This window comes from Dipodomys merriami, unplaced genomic scaffold, assembly GCF_024711535.1.
Source record: "Dipodomys merriami isolate MVZ:Mamm:240054 unplaced genomic scaffold, mDipMer1.0.p SCAF_3, whole genome shotgun sequence".
NCBI lineage: Eukaryota > Metazoa > Chordata > Mammalia > Rodentia > Heteromyidae > Dipodomys > Dipodomys merriami.
The window spans coordinates 74,159,603-74,180,159 of record NW_027204492.1 but is presented as its reverse complement, the minus strand read 5'-3'; positions in this window follow the sequence as shown (position 1 = coordinate 74,180,159).

The following is a 20,557-nucleotide window of genomic DNA, read 5'->3' as shown; positions in this document are numbered from 1 at the left end:
CTTCCCTTTTCCACCCTCTGAGGTGGGGGATACCCACAACCCCTCTATTGCTAAACACCACCCTCCTATTCATGTCTGTCTGAGGGACCAAATGCTTCCCTTCACAATCCCAGTACCTCCTCCTTCGCCACACTCTTCTGGGACCGCAACCAATTATAAGAAAAGGGCTGTTACGCTCCACTAATTCTCCCTATTATATCCCCATCTTAGCAGTATGTATGGCTGCCACCTTTGCCTCCCCTATTTCAGACCTCGGACTTCCCCTTGCCTCCCCCAATGCTGTCCTCTCTCCTTCAACACCTGCACACTTTTCTCTGGAAGTATGTGGACCAATATGAAACCTAAGCCTTCCACAGTGCTCTCCAAGGCTTCCATCAAGGCTGGGGACCTAGTGTACATTTCAAGAAATTACCTGCCATGAGCACCTAGTTCCACCAAGCTCTCTGCTAAGTGGGAGGGACCCTACTCAATAACTCTCTCTACTCCCACAGCTGTGCAGGTTCAGGGCTGTCCACATTGGATTCACATCTGGCATGTTAAACATCATGTGCCTGATGGACCTCATATACGTCTGAGCCAACTGGACCCCTATCTCTACAGATAAAAAAGATTGGACCCGGTCTTCTTCCAGTCATTGAGGAGCCAGAGGACCCTGCTCTGGACAAGTAAAAACTTCATTTACAGTACCTGGCACCCCTTCTCCCCCTCTCAGCAGGAAGTAGTTCCAGAAGAAGAGACCTTTGCCCATATTCCCTGCCCAGTACAATTAGTTTTTTGTTTTGTGTTTTTTTGTTGATCGTGGAGCCTGAACTCTGGGGCTGGGTGTTGTTCCTGGGCTCTTCAGCTCAAGGCTAGCTCTACTACTTGAGCCACAGTGCCACTTCTGGCTTTTTCTGCTTATGTGGTGCTGAGGAATCAAACCCAGGGCCTCATGCATGCAAGGCAAGCACTCTACCACTGAGCTATCTTTCCAGCCCTGTAAGTTTTTCAGAGGAGTTACACCATTGGACTCTTCCCCTAAGTATACTATCCTTGACTCAGTTTGTTTATGTATATACACATATGACCCTGTATGTTTTATATATGTTTATAGTTTAGATCTAACTGCCACATATGATAGAAAACATTCATTGTTTATCTTTCTGGACCTGCATCACTTCACCCAACCTAATTTTTTTCTAGATCTATCCATTTCCTTGCAAATGATATCATATTATTCTTTCAGATAGATGAATTAAATTCTATTATATACGTTTACCACACTTGCTCCATTGGTCCATTGTAGGGCATCTTGGCTGTTTCTGTGACTTAGCTATGATGAATAGTGCAGTAATTAACATGGATGTGCAAGTATATTTACCATATCCTGACTTGTGATACTCTGGATAGATGCCCAAGAGTGCTATTGCTGGATCATAAGGTAGTTCTATGTTGAGTATGAGAAATCTCCAGACTACCTTCTAAAGTGGTTGTACATCTCCACCAGCATTTGCTGTTGCTCCTATTCCCCATGCTGGCCAATCTTATTGGAGAGTGATAGAATTTCAGTGCTGTTTTGATTGGCATTTCCTTTATGACCAGATGTATTTAGCATTTCTTAATGTGTTTATTGGCCATTCCTACTTTTTCTAAGTAGTCTCCACTTAGTTCCTTTGCACATTTAATAATTGGGATTTTGTTTCTTGAGCTCCTTGTATCTTCTGGATATTAGGCCCTTGTCATACATATAACTAGCAAATATCTTCTCCCATTTTGTACATTGCCTTTTTAGATTAGTAACTATACTCTAACATACATACATACATACACACATACACACAAATCTAGGCATAAAGAAGAATGAAATGATATTGCTTGCAGGTAATTAGATGGAACTATAAATCACCATGCTAAGCAAAATAAGCAAACTCAGAAAGTCAGGTACCATATATTTTCTGTCATATGTGTAATCTTGGGGAAAAAAGACATCAAAGTAAAAGGGAGATTTTTAGGGCTGTAAAAAGGGAAAGTGTAGAGTGGTAGAAAAAAATCAGAGAGGATAATGGGTGAATACGATGACAGTACTTTAAATGCATATTGTAAAATTAACATATGCTAATAAAAATGAAAATAAATAAATCTATATGAAATGCTGAAATACACCCAAGTAATCCACAGGAAGACAAGCAAAAATACATAGAAAAAAGAGAAAGGGAATAAATAGAAAACTAATGATAAAATTCCAGACTGAAGGCACAAAATACCAATAATGACCTTCACTGTAAATTGGTGGAATATGCCAATTATAAGAAGGAGATAAGCAGAGCAAGGCTGGGAACTTGGCTCAAGATGTAGAGTGTCTGCCTGATAAGCCCTGAGTCTAAATTCCAGTACAACCAAGAAAGAAAGTTTCAAAAAGAGAGATAAACAGTGTATTTTTAAAAAGAAAGAAAAGAACATAACCCAACTATATACTTCTACTAGACACCTAATTGAAAAAAGGCAACATGGGAAGCACAAGGATGATTGCATTTGTTCATCCTTCTTCCCTACCTTTTCTCCTCTACCCCTGAAGGAAAAAGGACAAGGATGGAAAAATGTATAGCAAACATTAATTTTTAAAGGGCAGTAGTGGCTATATTAATATCAGACTAAATAGACTTCAGAGTAAAAGTTGCTAGGGACAAAATGAAACAATACATAATGTTAAAAGGTCCATTCACCAAGAAGACATGGCAATCTAAACCCACACCATCAAACTACAGAGCTTCAAAATACCTGAAGGGAAAACAGGGTTCAACAGTAAAAGACATTCATAATTAACAGTTGGAGCATTCAACACTCTCAGACATTTCAGAAAGGATCCAGGACTCAAGAGCGCCATCAAGAGGATCTAGCTGAAATATACAGCACACTTCATAATAACAGAATACATATTCAACTGTCTAAAGAAACATTGACCAAGAGAGACCATATCCTCAGTCATCAAACAAACCTTAGGGCCAGGTGCCAGTATCTCATGCCTATAATCCTAGCTACTCAGGAGGCTGAGACCTGAGGATCACGGTTCAAAGCCAGCCTGGCCAGGAAAGTCTGTGAGACTCTTCAAAAAAACACCAGAAAACCAGAAGCGGTACTGTGGCTCAAGTAGTAGAACACACGCCTTGAGCTGAAGAGCTGAGAGACAGCTCCCAGGTCCGGAGTTCAAGCCCTACAACAAGCAAAAAAAAAAAAAGAGGAAGAAAGAAAGCCTCACAGGCGCTGGTATCTCATGCCTGTAATCCTAGGTACTCAGGAGGCTGAGACCTGAAGGTCAGAATTTAAAAAGCCAGCCCAGGCAGTGAAGACCTGTGTGACTCTTACCTCCAATTAACCATAAGAGAACTAGAAATGGAGCTCTGGCTCAAAGTGGTAGAGCACTAGCCTTGAGCAAAAGATTTCAGGGACAGTACCCAGGCCTAGAGTTCAAGCCTTACAACAGACAAAAAAAGAGGTTTGCATTAGAAAAAGAGGAAAAGTCTTTAATCAGTCATCTAAATTTTTACCTCAGGAATCAAGAAGTTGGGGATGGAGCTCAATGGTAGAATGCTTGCCTAGCATACATTAATCTCTGGGTTCCATCTCCAGCACCCCACAAAAATAAAAAGGAAAGAAAGAAAAGCAAAGTATATTCACTGGGCACTGGTGGCTTGTGAATGAAATCCTAGTTACTCAAGAGGCTGAGATTGGAAGAGGGATTTTGAAGCCAGTCTGAGCAGAAAACTCCTTATCTCTAATTAACCAGGAAAAAACTAGAAATGGAGTTGTGGCTCAAGTGTTAGAGAAAGCTAGGCAAGAGCATGAGGCCCTGAGTTCAAGTCCAATTACCAGTATATACACACATACACACACATTTACAGACTCAAAATCAAACAGAAGGAAATAATAGAGATGAAAACAAAAAGCAATGAACTTGAATGTAGAAAAACAGAGATAATCAAAGAAACAAAATTGTTTTTCTTCAGAAAAACAATTAAGAAAAATGACCAAATTGTAGCCAGACTAATAGAATGAAATGGAGAAAAAAATGAGCTAGGAATTTGGCATGCATGAAGCCCTGGGTTCGATTCCTCAGTACCATATAAACAGAAAAAGCCAGAAGTGATGCTGTGGCTCAAGTCGTAGAGTACAAAAGAATCTCAAGGACAGAGCCCAGGCCATGAGTTCAGTCCCCAGGACTGACAGAAAAAAAAAGAAAAGAAAAGGAGAGAAAACAAACACACCAAAATCAGAAATGAAATACACCATCACTATAAACCCTACAGCCATTGAAGATGTAGAAAGAAAATACTACAATATAATATTCTGCTCATACATCCAGCAACTTAGAAGAAATGTACCCATTCTTCAAAACCAACAAACTACTAAAACTCTACCAAGATGAAATAGGTAATTGGACAATCCTATAACTATTAAAGAAATCAGATTTGGGCCAGGCAGTGGTGGCTCACATCTGTAATCCTAGCTACTTAGGAGGCTGAGACCTGAGGATCACGGTTCAAAGCCAGCCCAGGCAGGAAAGCCCACAAGACTCTTATCTCCAATAAACTACTAGGAATAATGTCAGCTGTGGCTCAAGTGGTAGGGCGCTAGCCTTGAGCAAAACAAAACAAAACAAAAACTCAAGGACAGCTCTGACTTCAAGTCCCAGGACTGATTTGTTTGTTTGTTTGTTTGTTTTGCTGGTCCTGAGGCTTGAACTCAGGGCCTGGGTGCTATCTCTAAGCTTGTTCTGCTTAAGGCTAGTGCTCTACCACTTGAACCACAGCACCACTACTGGACCTTTTTGAGTAGTTTATTAGAGATGAGAGTCTCACATACTTTCCTGCTCAGGCTGACTTCAAACTGTGATCCTTAGATCTTAGCCTGAGTAGTTAGGATTACAGACATGAGCTAATGGAATCCAGCAAAAAATCAGATTTTTATAACAAAACGTCTCCTGGAAAAGTAATCTCTTTGGATAAGTTTTATGAAAAAATCCAAATAAGGATCAACACCAGTTTTACAGAAAATAAGCGATATGATCACTTCTCAAGCATTATTCTAACTCCCAAACCAAAGACAACACACAAAAGAATAAAACTACAGACCAATGTCTTCCCTAAATTTAGGTACAGAAATGGTAAAAATAAATAAATAAATAAATAACAAATTTAATCCAGCAGCACATAAAAAGGACCCAATAACCGAGTGGGGTTTAACTCGGTATGCAATATTGGTTCAACATTCACAATTCAATCAACTATCAGGAATGGTGATTCATGCCTGGAATCCCAGCACTCAGGAGGATAAGGCACAAAATTCTTGTGTTAAGGCTAGCCAGGCCTCATAGCAACACACCATCTCAACAAACCAGGAAAAACACCAGACACAGAGATCAGGATAGCAGTTCAAGGTCACCCTGGACAAAAACTCAGCAAAAACTCTATCTCAAAAAACGAGTCAAGGGCTTAATGGTAGAGTGCTTGCCTAGCATTCATGAAGGCCCAGGTTCAATCCCTCAGTACAACATAAACAGAGAAAAGCCTGAAGAGCACTAGCCTTGAGCCAAAGAAGCTCAGAGGCAGTGCCCAGGCCCTGAGTCCAAGCCCTGTGACAGAAAAAATAAAAATAAAAATACAACAAGTTAAGGGCACTGGTGGCTCTCACCTGTAATCCTGGCTACTCAGGAGGCTGAGATCTGAGGATTGCAGTTCAAAGCCAGCCCTGGAAGGAAAACCCTTGAGACTCTTATCTCCAATTAAGCACCAGAAAACTGGAAGTGGTACTGTGGCTCAAAGTAGTAGAGTACTTGCCTTGAGCTGAAGAGCACAGGGACAGTGCCCAGGCCCGGAGTTCAAGCCCCATGACCAACAACAACAACAACAAAAAACCCAAACCAAAAAACAACAGTGCCAACACCAAATGTTTCAAGGATATAGAGAAACAGAGGGGCTGGGAAGGTGGTTCAGTGGTAGAGTGCTTGCCTTGCATTCATGAGGCCCTGGGTTCGATTCCTCAGCACCACATAAACAGAAAAGGCCGGAAGTGGCACTGTGGCTCAAGTGGTAGAGCGCTCACCTTGAGCTGAAGAGCTGAGGGACAGCGCCGAGGTCCAGAGTTTAAGCCCCACAACTGACAGAAAAAAGAGAGAGAGAGAGAAACAGAATCACCTTCTGAACAGACAGGTCTCAAAAGAAGCATGATCAGTATATATGAAGAAATGTTCAAAATCCTTAGTCACAAGGGAAATGCCAATCAAAACTATACCAAGAGCCAGCATTGGTGGCTCACACCTACCATCCTAGCTACTCAGAAAGCTGAGATCTGAGGATTGTGCTTCCAAACCAGACCAGGCTTTTTTTTTTGGTCAGTTCTGGGCCTTGAACTCTGGGCTAACACTCTACCACTTGATCCACAGCACCACTTCCAGCTTTTTCTGTTTATGTGGTGCTGAGGAATCGAACCCAGGGCCTCACACATGCAAGGCAAGCACTCTACCACTGAGCTACCTTCCCAGACCCCTTTTTGCTTTTTAATTGGAGATCAAAGTCTCTCTGATAATAGACGTGAGCCACCAGAACCCAGTCTGGATTTTTTTTAATATTATTACTTAATAGTTGTACAAAGGGATTACAATTCCATATATCAGTTTATGAGTACAGTGCTTCTTGGTCAATGTCACCTCTTCTGTCCCTCCCCCCCATTTTCCTCCTCCCATCCTTACCTTCAAGGTACATAGTTTAATATTTCCATAATGTACATTGAATAGGATGACTGCATTTGCTCACCCTTCCTTCCTTCCTTTATTTGTGTGTTCCTCTCAGCTCTCCCTGCTGGATTGTTTTTAAATGAATGAATTATATCATGTGGATGTACCTAGAAAAACTTATTTATAATTTTAATGTGTGAATGAATGAGATTTGTAGTGATGTTTTCATGTGTGCATGAATTACCAGTTGATCATGTCCACACCTTCTACCTTCCCTTTCCAAGCACCTTTTCAGTTCCAAGTAATCTTTTTTTTGCCTGGGGCTTGAACTCAGGGCCTGCGCACTGTCCCTGCTCAAGGCTAACACTCTACCACTTGAGCCACAGTGCCACTTACGGCTTTTTCTGATTATGTGGTACTGAGGAATCAAATCCAGGGCTTCATGCATGCTAGGCAAGCACTCTACCACTAGGCCACATTCATAGCCTGTAATATTTTATTTTGACCTCAACTTTTTGGTTTATTTATTTTTACTTTTCAGTTTCCACATAGAACAGAAAACGTGATAACTTTTCTTTCTGTGTCTGGCTACTACACTTGAAGTGACTATGTTCAGTTTTATCTGTTTTGCTTCACATAGGAGTGTGTGTGTGTGTGTGTGTGTGTGTGTGTGTGTGTGTGTGTGTGTGTGTGTGCTGGCTGGGGCCACAGCATCATTTTTGGTTTACTGGTGGTTAATTGGCAATAAAACACTCTCATAGACTTTCTTGCCCAGGCTTGCTTTGAGTCGCAATCCTCCGATCTCAGTCTCCTGAGTAGCTTGAATGACAGGCACAAGCCACCAGCACCTGAGAAGCGCTCAAGTGGTAGAGCACTTGCCTTAAGCTGAAGAACTCAGGGACAGGGCTGGGAAGGTGGCTCAGTGGTAGAGCACTTGCCTTGCATGCCTGAAGCCCTGGGTTCGATTCCTCAGCACCACATAAGCAAAAAGAAAAAACCCGGAAGTGGCGCTGTGGCTCAAGTGGTAGAGCGCTAGCCTTGAGCTGAAGAGCTGAGGGACAGCGCCCAGGCCCAGAGTTCAGGCCCCACGACCGGACCCAAAAAAAAAAAAAAAAAAAAGAACTCAGGGACAATGCCAGGCCCAGAGCTCAAGCCCCAGGACTGACCAAAAAAAAAAGCAAAACGGCATCTGGGAATGTGGCTTAGTGGTATAGTGCAGGCCTAGCATGAATGAATCCCTGGGTTTGATTCCCCAGTACCACATAAACAGAAAAGGCCAGAAGTGGTGCTATGGCTCAAGTGGAAGAGTGCTAGCCTTGAGCAAAAGAAGCTCAGGGACAGCCCCCAGGCTCTGAGTTCGAGCCCCACAACTAGCAAAAAAAAAAAAAAAAAGCAAAAAGGCCAGGAGCCAGTGGCTCATGCCTATAATCCTAGCTACTGAGGAGGCTGAGATCTGAGGATCACAGTTTGAAGCCAGTCCAGGCAGGGAAGTCCATGAGCCTCTTATCTCCAATAAGCTACTCTGAAAAAGTCAGAGGTAGAGCTCAAGTGGTATTGTGGTAGGCTTGAGCAAAAATAAACTCAGGGACAGAGCCCAGGCCTGGATTTCAAGTCCCAGGACCAGCAATAAAAAATAAAAATAAATAAATAAAAAGCAAAAAGCTAGAAGTGGAACTGTGGTTTAAGTGGTAGAGCATCAGCCTTGAACAGAAAAAGCCAATAAAAAGTCCAAGGCTGGTGCTGGTAGCTCAGGCCTATATTACCTACTCTTGAGGCTGAAATCTAGCCCAGGTAGGAAAGTTCATAAGACTCTTATCTACAATAAAAACTACTTTAAAAAGAGCTGAAAATGGTGCTGTGGCTTAAGGTAGAGCACTAGCCTTGAGCAAAAGAAGCTCAGGGACAGCCCCTAGGCCTTGAGTTCAAGCCCTAGAACCAGCACACACACCAAAAAGGGCCAAGGACTTAAGTGAAAGCCCCAGTATCATCAAAAACACTCTAAAAAGTAACCAGAAAAAAATCCTTATGATTCATTGAGATAGAATGTTGAGGAAGCAACTACTAAATTTTAAAAAAGAATGTTGAGGAAGTTCTTTTGTTTTCTTGGTGGTGGTGGTATTAGTGTTTTTTTTTCTTTGTTTTGTTTGTTTGCCAGTACTGAGGTTTCAGCCATGGGCCTTGAGCTCTCACTGAGCTTTTTTGCTCATAGATGACACTCTACAACTTGAACCACAACTCCACTCTAGCATTTTTGCTAGTTATTTTGTTTTTGCTTTTAAAATAAATATTACTTTTGCTATCGTTAAATAGTTGTACAAAGGGGTTTCTTTTTTTGCCAGTCCTGGGGCTTGAACTCAGGACCTGGTCACTGTCCCTGAGCTTTTGCCTAAGGCTAGCACTCTACCACTTGAGCCACAACACCACTTCTATATTTTTCTGTGTATGTGGTAATGAGGAATCTAACCCAGGGCTTCATGCATGCTAGGCAAGCACTCTATCACTAAGACATGTTTCCAGCCCACAAAGGAATTTCAATTGGACTTGTCATTTTTTTGTGTACAATGATCAATGTCACCCCTTCCATTATTCTCCCCCTCATCTATCCCAACTTCACCCACTCCCTCAAGCTTCTGGTTATTCCTGTACACACACAGGAGGTGTGGCTCAACTGGTAGAGCAAGAAAACTCTGTCCACAAGTGTTGCTAATGTCTTTATTCCTAAGAATCCCAAGCTGGAAACTACCTACTATGTTTCCATGTATTAAGCCATGGCGCATACTATGGAATAGTACTCAGCAGAGAAAAGGAAGAAGTAATTTGGATGAAAATCAAGAAAATTTTGCTACGTGGAAAAGCAGCTAAATTTCTAAAGAGAACATATTTATGATTCCATTTATATAGTATCTGTGAAATAGCATATTTATAGAAATAGAAACACCCCATGGGAGGCTAAACCATTGGCACAGACAAATTCTGAAATTCAACTGGCTTATTAACTGAGCTCTACCATGCACTAGAGTTAATTTGGGTGAGTTCCTAAATCTCTCTGAGCCTTGATTCCTCATGAGTAAAATGATTTTTTTGTTCATTTGTTCAGTCAGTAAACATTCAGTTCCAGGTGACCAGGAAAGCAATGACCAAACAGGCAAAACCTTTGTTCTCATGGAGCTAAAATTCTAGAGTGCAGAAGAAGCCATAAATACACAAATTAATATACATCAATACAGACCACACTGAGAGGAAAAGCAAAGCAAGGCATAGTAAAAGAGAAATCTGGGCAGTTTCTCAAAAAGTTAAACACAGGTAATACATGCCTGTATACCGGCTATTCAGTAGATGGTAATCAAGAAGAACAAGGTTTGAGGCCAGCTTAGACACAAAGTTTGCAAGACCTCATCTCAATTTAAAAAAAAAAGCTGGGTGTGGTGGCATACAACTGGCATCTCAGCTATGTGAGAGATATGTGGATCAAAGCCTAGGCTGACCAAGGGGTGGAAAAGACCCTACCCGAAAAATAACTAGAGAAAAAAAGGCTAGAGGTATGGCCCAATTGGTAGAGAAATGAGAAAGAAATCTGGCCAGCAGCAGCTATGAGCAAGAGGAAAAGGGGAATTTCTATTTTGTGTGTGTGTGGTGGCCGTACTACTAGGAGTTTGTACTAGGAGTTTGCACTTGTTAGGCTGGCAAAATACTACTGAACTTTTTTTTTTTTTGCTGGTTATTTTTTTGTTGGTGGTGGTCGTGGGGCTTGAACTATGGGCCTGGGCAATGTCCCTCAGCTCTTCAGTTCAAGGCAAGCATACCACTTGAGCCACAGTACCACTTCTTTTGCTGATTATTTTAAGATAGTTTCCATTGCAATCCAACCAAATCACCATCTGCCTACTTTCAGCTGATAGTTATTGTTTGAATCTTAGGGACAAGGTTCCCCCAACAGATCAAATCATGATGTTTCTGTCTAGACTGGCCTTGAACCTCCATCCAACCAACACAGGTGCTGAATGGAAATTAGTTTGCTATTTGGCAGCTGTGCATTTTATTTTTATTATTATTATTATTATATAGATTTTTGGTGTGTATTTTTCATTTTATTAGCATAAATTAGTTAGACAAGGGGGGGTCATTTTTTTTCTAGCAGTACGTGGGTCAAAGTCAGGGCTTTTCACTGAGCTTGCTTGCTTGGCTGAAGCTCTATCAATTGAGCCACATCTCTGCTTCTAGTTTTTGTTGGTTAATTGGAGGTTTTACCAGCATTCCTGCCCAACTGGCTTTGAATTGCAGTCCTCTGAATCTCAAGCTCCAGAGTAGCTAGGATTACAGGCATGAGCCACCAATATCCAGCAGTTTCGGGTCTTTGGGATTATTGTTTGCAAAGATGAACAAATTCTGGAAACAGACACTAGTAGTGATTACACAACATCATGAATGTGCTTGATGGCACTGAATTGCACAATTATACATAAACAAAAATGGCAACTTAAAAATTGCTCTTCATTATTCCCTAAAATTGGCTTTTTCTCTTTTCACTTATATTGCTGTGTTAGCACATGTGCAGATTCACATAGCCACTTACCACAGTCAGGATAGAGAAGAATTCCATTACTCCAAACAAAAAATACTGCTGCTGTGCTCCATGGAGAATGTTGCGCCCTCTCATCTGTATGTCTAGTGGAAGTTGTTTTCAAAAATTTTGCAGAGCTAATCGAGTGTTTGTCATGGGGCCAGCCAGGGTTCAGCTGAGTCAGGGAGGATAGCCTGGCAGCTCAGCTCCGAAGCCTGGGTCATGAGGAGGACCATTTAGTTGTGTAGTTCCATGTTCAAAGTCTTCCTTCTGCTGAAGAAGATCACACAACTGATGCAAAGGTCAAGGATAAACCCAGAGTTCATAGGCAGTATTACGGGGTGCTCCCCTGAGCCTCTTGTTACCTTATATTCCCAGCTCATTCTGGTGCTCTGGCCTCCATTTCCAGTTCTGGACCAGAAAGTCCCTACATCAGTGCTGTGCTGTATCTGGGCCTTGTGGAGGGGACTGGCTGGGATGGGAGGGGAAATGGAGACCAAAAGAAAATCAGTGCTGGTGCCAGGTAACTGGGACTTACACCTATAATCTTAGCTACCCAGGAGGCTGAGACCTGAGGATCACAGTCCAAAGCCAACCCAGGCAGGAAAGTCCATGAGACTTTCCAATTAACCATCAAAAAGCCTGAAATGGAAGAGTGGCTGAAGTAGTAGTATGCCAGCTTTGAGTGAAAAAGCTAAAAGATAGTGCCTAGACCCTAAGTTCAATCCCCACTGCTGTCATATACACATTAAAAAGGGAATACAACCCAGCATGGTGGCTTATGCCTGTAATCTTAGCTATTCAGAAGACTGAGATCTGAGGACCACTGTTCAAAGCCAGCCAGGGCAGGAAAGTTCCTGAGACTCTTACCTCCAATAAACTACTCAGAAAAATGTGGAAGTTGTGCTGTGGCTCAAGTGGTAGAATGCTGGCCTTGAGCAAAACAAGCTCAAGGACAGTGCTCAGGTCCTCGGTTCAAGCCCCAGACTGGCAAGGGGGGAAAAAGAGGAAATACAAGACAAAGAAGAAACCCTTGAGGTTCAGCCCCCTCTCTCACAGAGTCACAACTCCACTGAACAGAGAAGGTTCTTCAGAATTTTGGCTTCTGTATTTCCCATCCCTGGCTCTTGCCACGCCCTCTCCTGGGGGACTGCCTGCCTGGTGACTGACCACAGACAGTAGTGGGAAGGAGAGGGAGGAGAGGCACCTGCAACCTTCCTCCGTTCTTTTGCACCCTTCCATCCAGAACTAGAAAGTTCCACCACATGCCACACCCTGAAATTGCCTCCTTCCCATCCAGAGTGTGCTAATTTCCTTCTGGGAGATTCTGGAGGGACAGAGCCAGCTCATTGGATCTTTAATTATAGTGTTCTCTGATCTGCCTGCTGAGGTTTCCTTGTCACTGCTCTCAAACAATTGTCCATGCATTTTGTAATAGTTGTGCAGTCAAGTTCTATCATAGTCAGAAGCAAAACTCAACTCTCACCCCCCGCTTTTTTTTTTAACTGGTCCTGGGACTTGAACTCTGAGCCTGGGCTCTGTCCCTGAGCGCTTCAGCTCAAGGTGAGCACTCTACCACTTGAACCACAGCAACACTTCTGGTTTTTTGGTGGATAATTGGAGATCTGAGTCTCATGGATTTTTCTGCCCAGGTTGGCTTTGAAGCACGATCCTCAGATCTTAGCCTCCTGAGAACTTAGGATTACAGGTGTAAGCCACCAGTGCCCAGCAGCTCTCACTTAAAAAAAATTAATTTAACTTAATTTAATTTTTGTAAGAGTAATGGACAGAGGGGTTATAATTACATAAGTAAAGTAATGAGTACATTTTTTTTTGGTAGGTTGTAGGGCTTAAACTCTGGGCCTGGATGCTGTCCCTCTGCTCTTCGGCTCAAGGCGAGCGCTCTACCAGTTGAGCCGCATCACCACTTCCAGTTTTTTGGTGCTTAACTGGAGATAAAGTCTCACTAACTTTCCTGCCTGGGCTGGCTTTGAACAGTGATCCTCAGATCCCAGCCTCCTGAGTAACTAGGATTATAGGCATGAGCCACCGGCACCTGGCTGAGTACATTTCTTGTCAAACATTGTTATCCCTCCCTTGTTTCCTCTCTCTCTTTCCCTCCCCTCCAACTTCCCCTCCTCCACAGGTTGTAAAGTTCATTTCCAACATAATGCCTTGTGAGTATTGCTGTAGCATTGGTTCACTCTTTGTCCTTTATCTCACCAGTTTGTTATTCCCCTTCCCTTCCCCAAATCAGATAAACGTATATACAGGGCACCAGGTACCAAAATCAAAAACAGTGGCAACAGGGGATAAATCAAAGGGGAAAAATGAAAAAAAAAGAAATAACTTCACACAGTACATTTTTTAAAATCCCAGTGCTAGGCATTTGTGGCTCATGCCTGTAATCCTAGCTATTGAGGAGGTTGAGATCTGAGGATTGAGGTTCAAAACCAGCCCAGGAAGGAAAGTCCGTGAGACTCTTTATCTCCAACGAACCACCAGAAAACTGCAAGTGGCATTGTGGCTCAAGTGGTAGAGTACTTGCCCTGAGCTGAATAGCTCAAGAACAGCACCCAATCCCCACAACCACCACCACCACCACCACCACTAAAAAACATAAATAAAAAAAACCCTCTGTTTTCATATCTTGGACTTCATTTCAATTAGCATCATTTTATATGGTCATATGTACATAGCCATTGAACTATTGTCATCCTCTTCTAGGACTGTAGTCATATGCTAATGTTTACAAATGAGGGAAACTCTTGACCCTGTTTCTTTGGGTCTGGCTTACTTCACTTAATATGATATTTTCCCAAGTCTTTCCATTTTCTTATGAATGGGGCCATGTTATTCTTTCTAATGGAAGTATAAAGTTCCATTGTGTGTGTATGTGTGTGTGTGTGTGTGTGTGTGTGTGTATCACATTTTCTTGATCCATTCATCTAGTAAGGAGCATGTGGGTTGGTTCCATATCTTAGCTATAGTAAATAGTGTTGCAGTGAACATAGTTGTGCTTGTAGCTTTTTTTTAAATTTAATTTAATTTAATTTGTGAACATACTGTGCAGAGGAGTTACAATTACATGGGCAGGATAATGCATACAGTGCTTGTAGCTTTAATATGGCCTTGTTTGTGATCAGTTGGATAAATGCCCAGGAGTGGGATTGCTGAATCACAGGGAAGCTCTATGTTTATTCTTTCGAGGAACCTCCATACTGCTTTTGAGAGTGGTTGAACCAGTTTATACTCCCACCAACAGTTTAGCTCTCACTTTAAAGCCCAGACCACTGTGCATGTCCACATAAATATCCCCAGACAATGTCCTATGTTGGGTTAGTCCATCAGAGGATAAGAACTGGTAGAAGGCCAGAGGCCAGCCGGTGGCTCATACCTGTAATCCTAGCTGCTCAGGAGGCTGAGATATGAGGATTGAGGTTCAAAGCCAGCCTGGGCAAGAAAGTTCTTCAGACTCTTATCTTCAATTAACTACTGGAAAACCGGAAGTGGTGCTTTGTCTCAAGTGGTTGAGCGCTAGCTTTGAGCAAAAAAAATATCAGGGACAGAGCCTAGTCCCTGAGATAAATTCCCAGGATTGGAACACACACATACACACAAAAAAAGGACTGGTGGATGGATGGATATAGAAATAGATAAGTATAAAAGGTGATTTATTTATCCAGCATATACAGAGAACTCAAGAAACTAATCCCTCCCAAACCTAACAAATCAATTACTAAATGGGCAAGGGAACTAAAGAAAGACTTCTCAGAAGAAGAGATAAAAATGGCAAAGAGAGGGGCTGGGAAGGTGGCTCAGTGGTAGAGCGCTTGCCTTGCATGCCTGAGGCCCTGGGTTCGATTCCCCAGCACCACATAAGCAAAAAGAAAAAAAGCCAGAAGTGGCGCTGTGGCTCAAATGGTAGAGCACTAGCCTTGAGCTGAAGAGCTGAGGGACAGCGCCCAGGCCCAGAGTTCAGGCCCCACGACTGGACCCCCCCTCCCAAAATGGCAAAGAGACACATGAGGAAATGTTCACCATCCCTGGTTGTAAAGGAAAATAAAGACAACCCTGAGATATCAGAATGGCCCACATCCTAAAGTCAGCCAACGACAAATGCTGGAGGGGATGTGGAGAAAGAGGAACCCTATTACACTGCTGGTGGGAATGTACACTTATACAACCACTTTGGAAAGCAGTCTGGAGGGTCCTCAGAAAGCTAAATATTGACCTCCCTTATGACCCAGCCATACCACTCATAGGCATCTATTGTGAACAACAGGAACCAGTATACAAGGACACATGCACCTCCATGTTTATTGCAGCACTGTTCACAATAGCCAGGATGTGGAAACAACCCAGATGCCCCACCACAGATGAATGGATCCCAAAACTGGTATCTATACACAATGGAATATTATGCAGCCATTAGAAAGGACAAAATAATGGCATTTGCAGGAAAATGGATGGAGCTAAAAGAAATCATGTTGAGCGAGGTAAGCCAAGAACAAAGAGACAAACAGCACATGGTCTCCCTGATAAGTGGGTGTTAAATCCAAAACATAAGGTGATATGACAAAGTTAACAAGACAAGAAACAAAGAACTGCTGGGCGCTGGTGGCTCACGCCTGTAATCCTAGCTACTCAGGAGGCTGAGATACGAGAATCCCGGTTCAAAGCCAGCTCGGGCAGGAGAGACCGTGAGACTCCTATCTCCAATAAGCCACCAGAAAACCGGAAGTGGCGCTATAGCTCAAGTGGTAGAGTGCTCGCCTTGAGCTGAAGAGCTGAGGGACAACGCCCAGGCCCAGAGTTCAAGCCCCACGGCCGACAAAAAAAAAAAAAAAAAAAAAAGAAACAAAGAACTTCTACTCATCTGGTCGAATCACCATTAAATAACCCTATGCTGCTGATCACATATATGGTATATATGTGCACACTGGAGGGAAACCAGCAGGACGACATAGAACTAGAGGGAATCAGGGGAAAACATACAACAGCGGGACCCATCAGCTGCACTGGACATTGATCAAAATGAACTAAGCAACTCAATGGCAGTGATGGGAGGAAGGGAACGAGTGGGAAAGAGGGAACAAAAGAAATGTACATATCACACAATGTGAAAGAAATAACTGTATTGCAAAGCTCATAGAACTCATAAATGTTATAGACCATGATCGACAATTTGCCCCATGAAAGTTAGAATGTGTTTGTGACTTTAACTAAGCATCACTATCCCACAATACTTGTGAAATTTGGGAAATTTATGTAATCACTTAATCACAAAGAATTTTTTAAAAGGTGATTTATTGGGTTCACTTACACAATTGAGGTCTAGTTAATCCAGCAATGGCCACCTGGATGCTGGGGAGCCAGAGAAACCAGTAGCTGATCAAGTCTAAGAAGAGGGAAGCCTTTAGCAAGGTGGACCAGTGATGCAATCCCAGTCTGAAGCTGAAGGAATCTCCCTAGAGAGTGTGATGAGGGTCAGCTTTGAAAGCCTGAGGAACCTGGACACCTGTTCCCAGGTGATAACAGCAGCAATTAATGAACTGCATTCAGGAAGAATGGGGCTTGCATGCACTCATAATGGTAACTATCTTTTTTTTCTTTTTTTTGGGGGGGTGGGGGCGGGATCCAATCTTGGGGCCTGAACTCTGGGCCTGGGTGCTGTCCCTCAGCTCTTCAGCTTAAGGCTAGTACTCTACCACTTGAGCCACAGTGCCACTTCCGGCTTTTTTCTTTTTGCTTATGTGGTGCTGAGGAATTGAACCCAGGGCCTCAGGCATGCAAGGTAAGCTCTCTACCACTGAGCCACCTTCCCAGCCCTAGTAATTTTATCTTATGCATACTTTACCACAATTTTTTTAAATGAAAAGTAAAAGCCTGATCTGAAGCTGCATAGGCGCTCATAGCTCATGCCTATAATTCTAGCTACACAGGAGGGTGAGGATCATGGCTCAAAGCCCACCTGGGCAGAAGAGTCTGTACGATTCTTATGTTAAATTAACCATCAAAAAGCCAAAAGTCACTGGGTACCAGTGGTTTATGCCTGTAATCCTAGCTACTCAGGAGGCTGAGAGCTGAAGATTGCAGTTCAAGGCCAGCCTGGGCAGGAAAGTCTGTGAGACACTTATCTCCAAATAACCACCAGAAAACAGGAAGTGGCACTGTGGCTCATGTGGTAGAGCACTTGCCTTGAGCTGAAGAGCTCAGGGACAGTGCCCAGGCCCAGAATTCAAGCCCCAGGACTGACACACAAAAAAAGCCAAAAGCCAGCAAGGAACTGGTGGCTCATACCTGGAATCCTAGCTACTCAGAAGGCTGAGATCTGAAGATTGTGGAAGATTGTGGTTCAAAGGCAGCCTGGGCAGGAAAGTCAGTGAAACTCTTATCTCTAATTAACCACCAGAAAACTGGAAGTGGTGCTGTGGCTCAAAGGGGTAGAGCACTAGCCTTGAGCAAAAGAGCTCAGGGGCAGTGCCTAGTCCCCAAGTTCAAGCCCCAGGACTAGCACACAAAATAAAGCTAGAAATTGAGGTGTGACTTGAGAGATAGAGTGCCAACCTTGAGTAGAAAAAGCCAAATGAGAGCACCAGGTCCTGAGTTCAGGTCCCAGTAGGAGCATCAAAATAAATATAACTCTAGACAAAATGAAGCGATGAAGTAGAGGAATATTACAGGCATAATATTTAATACATATCCTTTGGAACTAAGAAAATTGGGGGAATGGGTGGTTTGGGGAGGGATGGGGGAGAATGGTGAAAGGGGTGATACAGATCAAAATGCATTGTACTCATAATGTGGCAAGTTGAATCTTAATCCCTTTGTACAACTACAAAATATAATTTAACAATACAACTCCCATATGGCCAATGGTATTGGGGTTTTAATTGAAGACCTGTGATGGCAGATGTCCGGTGCATTACCACTGGAGCAATACTCTCAGCCCAGATTTATTTGTAATCATCCAAAACCTGGGGCAATCCAAATATCCATCTGAAGATGAATGAATAAAGTAATTAAACTTTATCAGTACAACAGGGGTTCTACTTGACATAAAATTAAGTTATTGATACATACAATAATGGATGAGAATTAAAATAATTACACTGCCATCACAATTCCAACAAGTAGGAGGCTCTGAGATCAAACTCCAGTATTGCCAAGAAATAAAATATGCTAACTGGCTGAAGTATACCTCAATTCTTTTTTTTGGGGGGGGTTCCGTCCTGGGGCCTGAACTCTGGGCCTGGGCGCTGTCCCTCAGCTCTTCAGCTCAAGGCTAGTGCTCTACCACTTGAGCCACAGCGCCACTTCCGGCTTTTTTCTTTTTTCTTATGTGGTGCTGAGGAATCGAACCCAGGGCCTCAGGCATGCAAGGCACGTGCTCTACCACTGAGCCATCTTCCCAGCCCTCCTCAGTTCTTTAATGATAGAAAAGAACTGCTTAAAGATAATTTAAAAAAAAAAAAGCTGGGTGCCAGTGGCTCATGCCTGTAATCCTAGCTGCTCAGGAGGCCGAAATCTGAGAATTTCAGTTCAATGTCAGCCCAAGCAGAAAAGTATGTGAGACTCTTATCTCCAATCAACCAACAAAAAATCGGCAAGTGAACCTGTGGCCCAAATGGCAGAGAGCTAGTGTTGGGCAAAACAGCTCATGATGAACCCAGGTCCCACATTCAAGCCCCAAGACCAACACATCAAACAAACAAATTTAAGTCAGGAGCTGGTGGTTCACATCAATAATGATCGCTACTCAGAAGTCTGAGACCTGAGAATTGAGGTCTGAAGCCAGTCAAAGCATAAAAGTTCTTGAGACCCTTATCTCCAATTAACCAGCAAAATGCCAGAAGAGGTGTGGCTCAAATGGTGGAGTGACAGCCTTGAGGAAAAAAGCCAAACAAAGGCACAAGACCCTGAGTTGTTGAAGCCTTAATAGCAGCTTGCGCTGCTATTAAGAAAATGTTTAAGAAAAGCATAACCAAAGTGGTCAAGAGGAAATTGGAGCACTAGTATTCATTGATTCACTACTACAATCCACGCATTTGATACATCATCTTCATCTCTTTGTGTGTGTGTGTGTGTGTGTGTGTGTGTGTGTGTCTGTGTCTGTCTGTCTGTATGTATGTATGTATGTATGTATGTATGTACGTATGTATGTACGTATGTATGTACGTGTGTGTGTACGTATGTATGTATGTATGTATGTATGTATGTATGTATGTATGTATGTATGTCCTGGGGCTTGAACTCAGGGTCTGGGTACTATCCCTGAGCTTTTATTTTGCACAAGGCTACTATTCTACTATCTGAACCACAGCTCCTCTTCCAGCTTTTTTCTGGTTAATTGAAGATAAGAATCTCACAAATCCTCAGATCTTATCCTTTTGGGTAGCTAGGATTACAGGCAGGAACCATTGGCACTAGGCTTATCTCTGATCTTTACAGTCATCCATTGGTATTCAAGGGTAGTAACTCCCATGTCCCTCAGTGGAGACCAAAATTTAAGGATGTTCAACTTCCTTATTAAAAAGTGGCATCATATTTACAGAGAACCTAAACACATCCTCCCATATCCGTTAAAGCATCTCTAGATTATGATCTCTAATACAGTGTGAGTAGTACAGTGTGAGTCTTTGTCACATTGTATTGTTTAAGGAATAATTACAAGAAAATGTCTGTTCATGTTCAGCACAGATGCTTTTTTTCATGAATATTTTCAAGATCCATGACTGGTTAATTTCATGGATGTAGCCCCTGCGGATACAGTGAGCCGACTCTATTGTTTTTCCTCTATTCTACACAAGGGACGGGTAGCTCAGAGAGGTGAAGCCCCTTGCCCAAAGTCACACCAAGCCAGATTCAGTATGTTTTCTCCACTCAGCTTCACTGTCTCCTAGCTGCATGAGATAGAAAAGCATGTCGTAGATAGGCAGCTGTGGCTCACAGCTGTAATCCTAGCTACACAGGAGGATGAAATCTGAGAATCTCAGTTCAAAGCCAGCCCAGGCAGCAAAGTTCTTGATACTCTTATCTCCAATAAACCATCAGAAAACCGGAAGTGGTGCTGAGGCTCAAGTGATAGAGGACTTGTCTTTAGCTGAATAGCTAAGGGACAGTGCCCAGGCCCAGAGTTCAAGTCCCATTGCCAACAAAAAAAAAAAAAAAAAAAGAAAGAAAGAAAGAAAGAAAGAGAAGAAAAAAAAGAAAAGGACATTGTATTGGTTCATTGACTGCCAATAGTAAATTGATCAGGAACTATTAAAAAAAAAAAGGGAGTA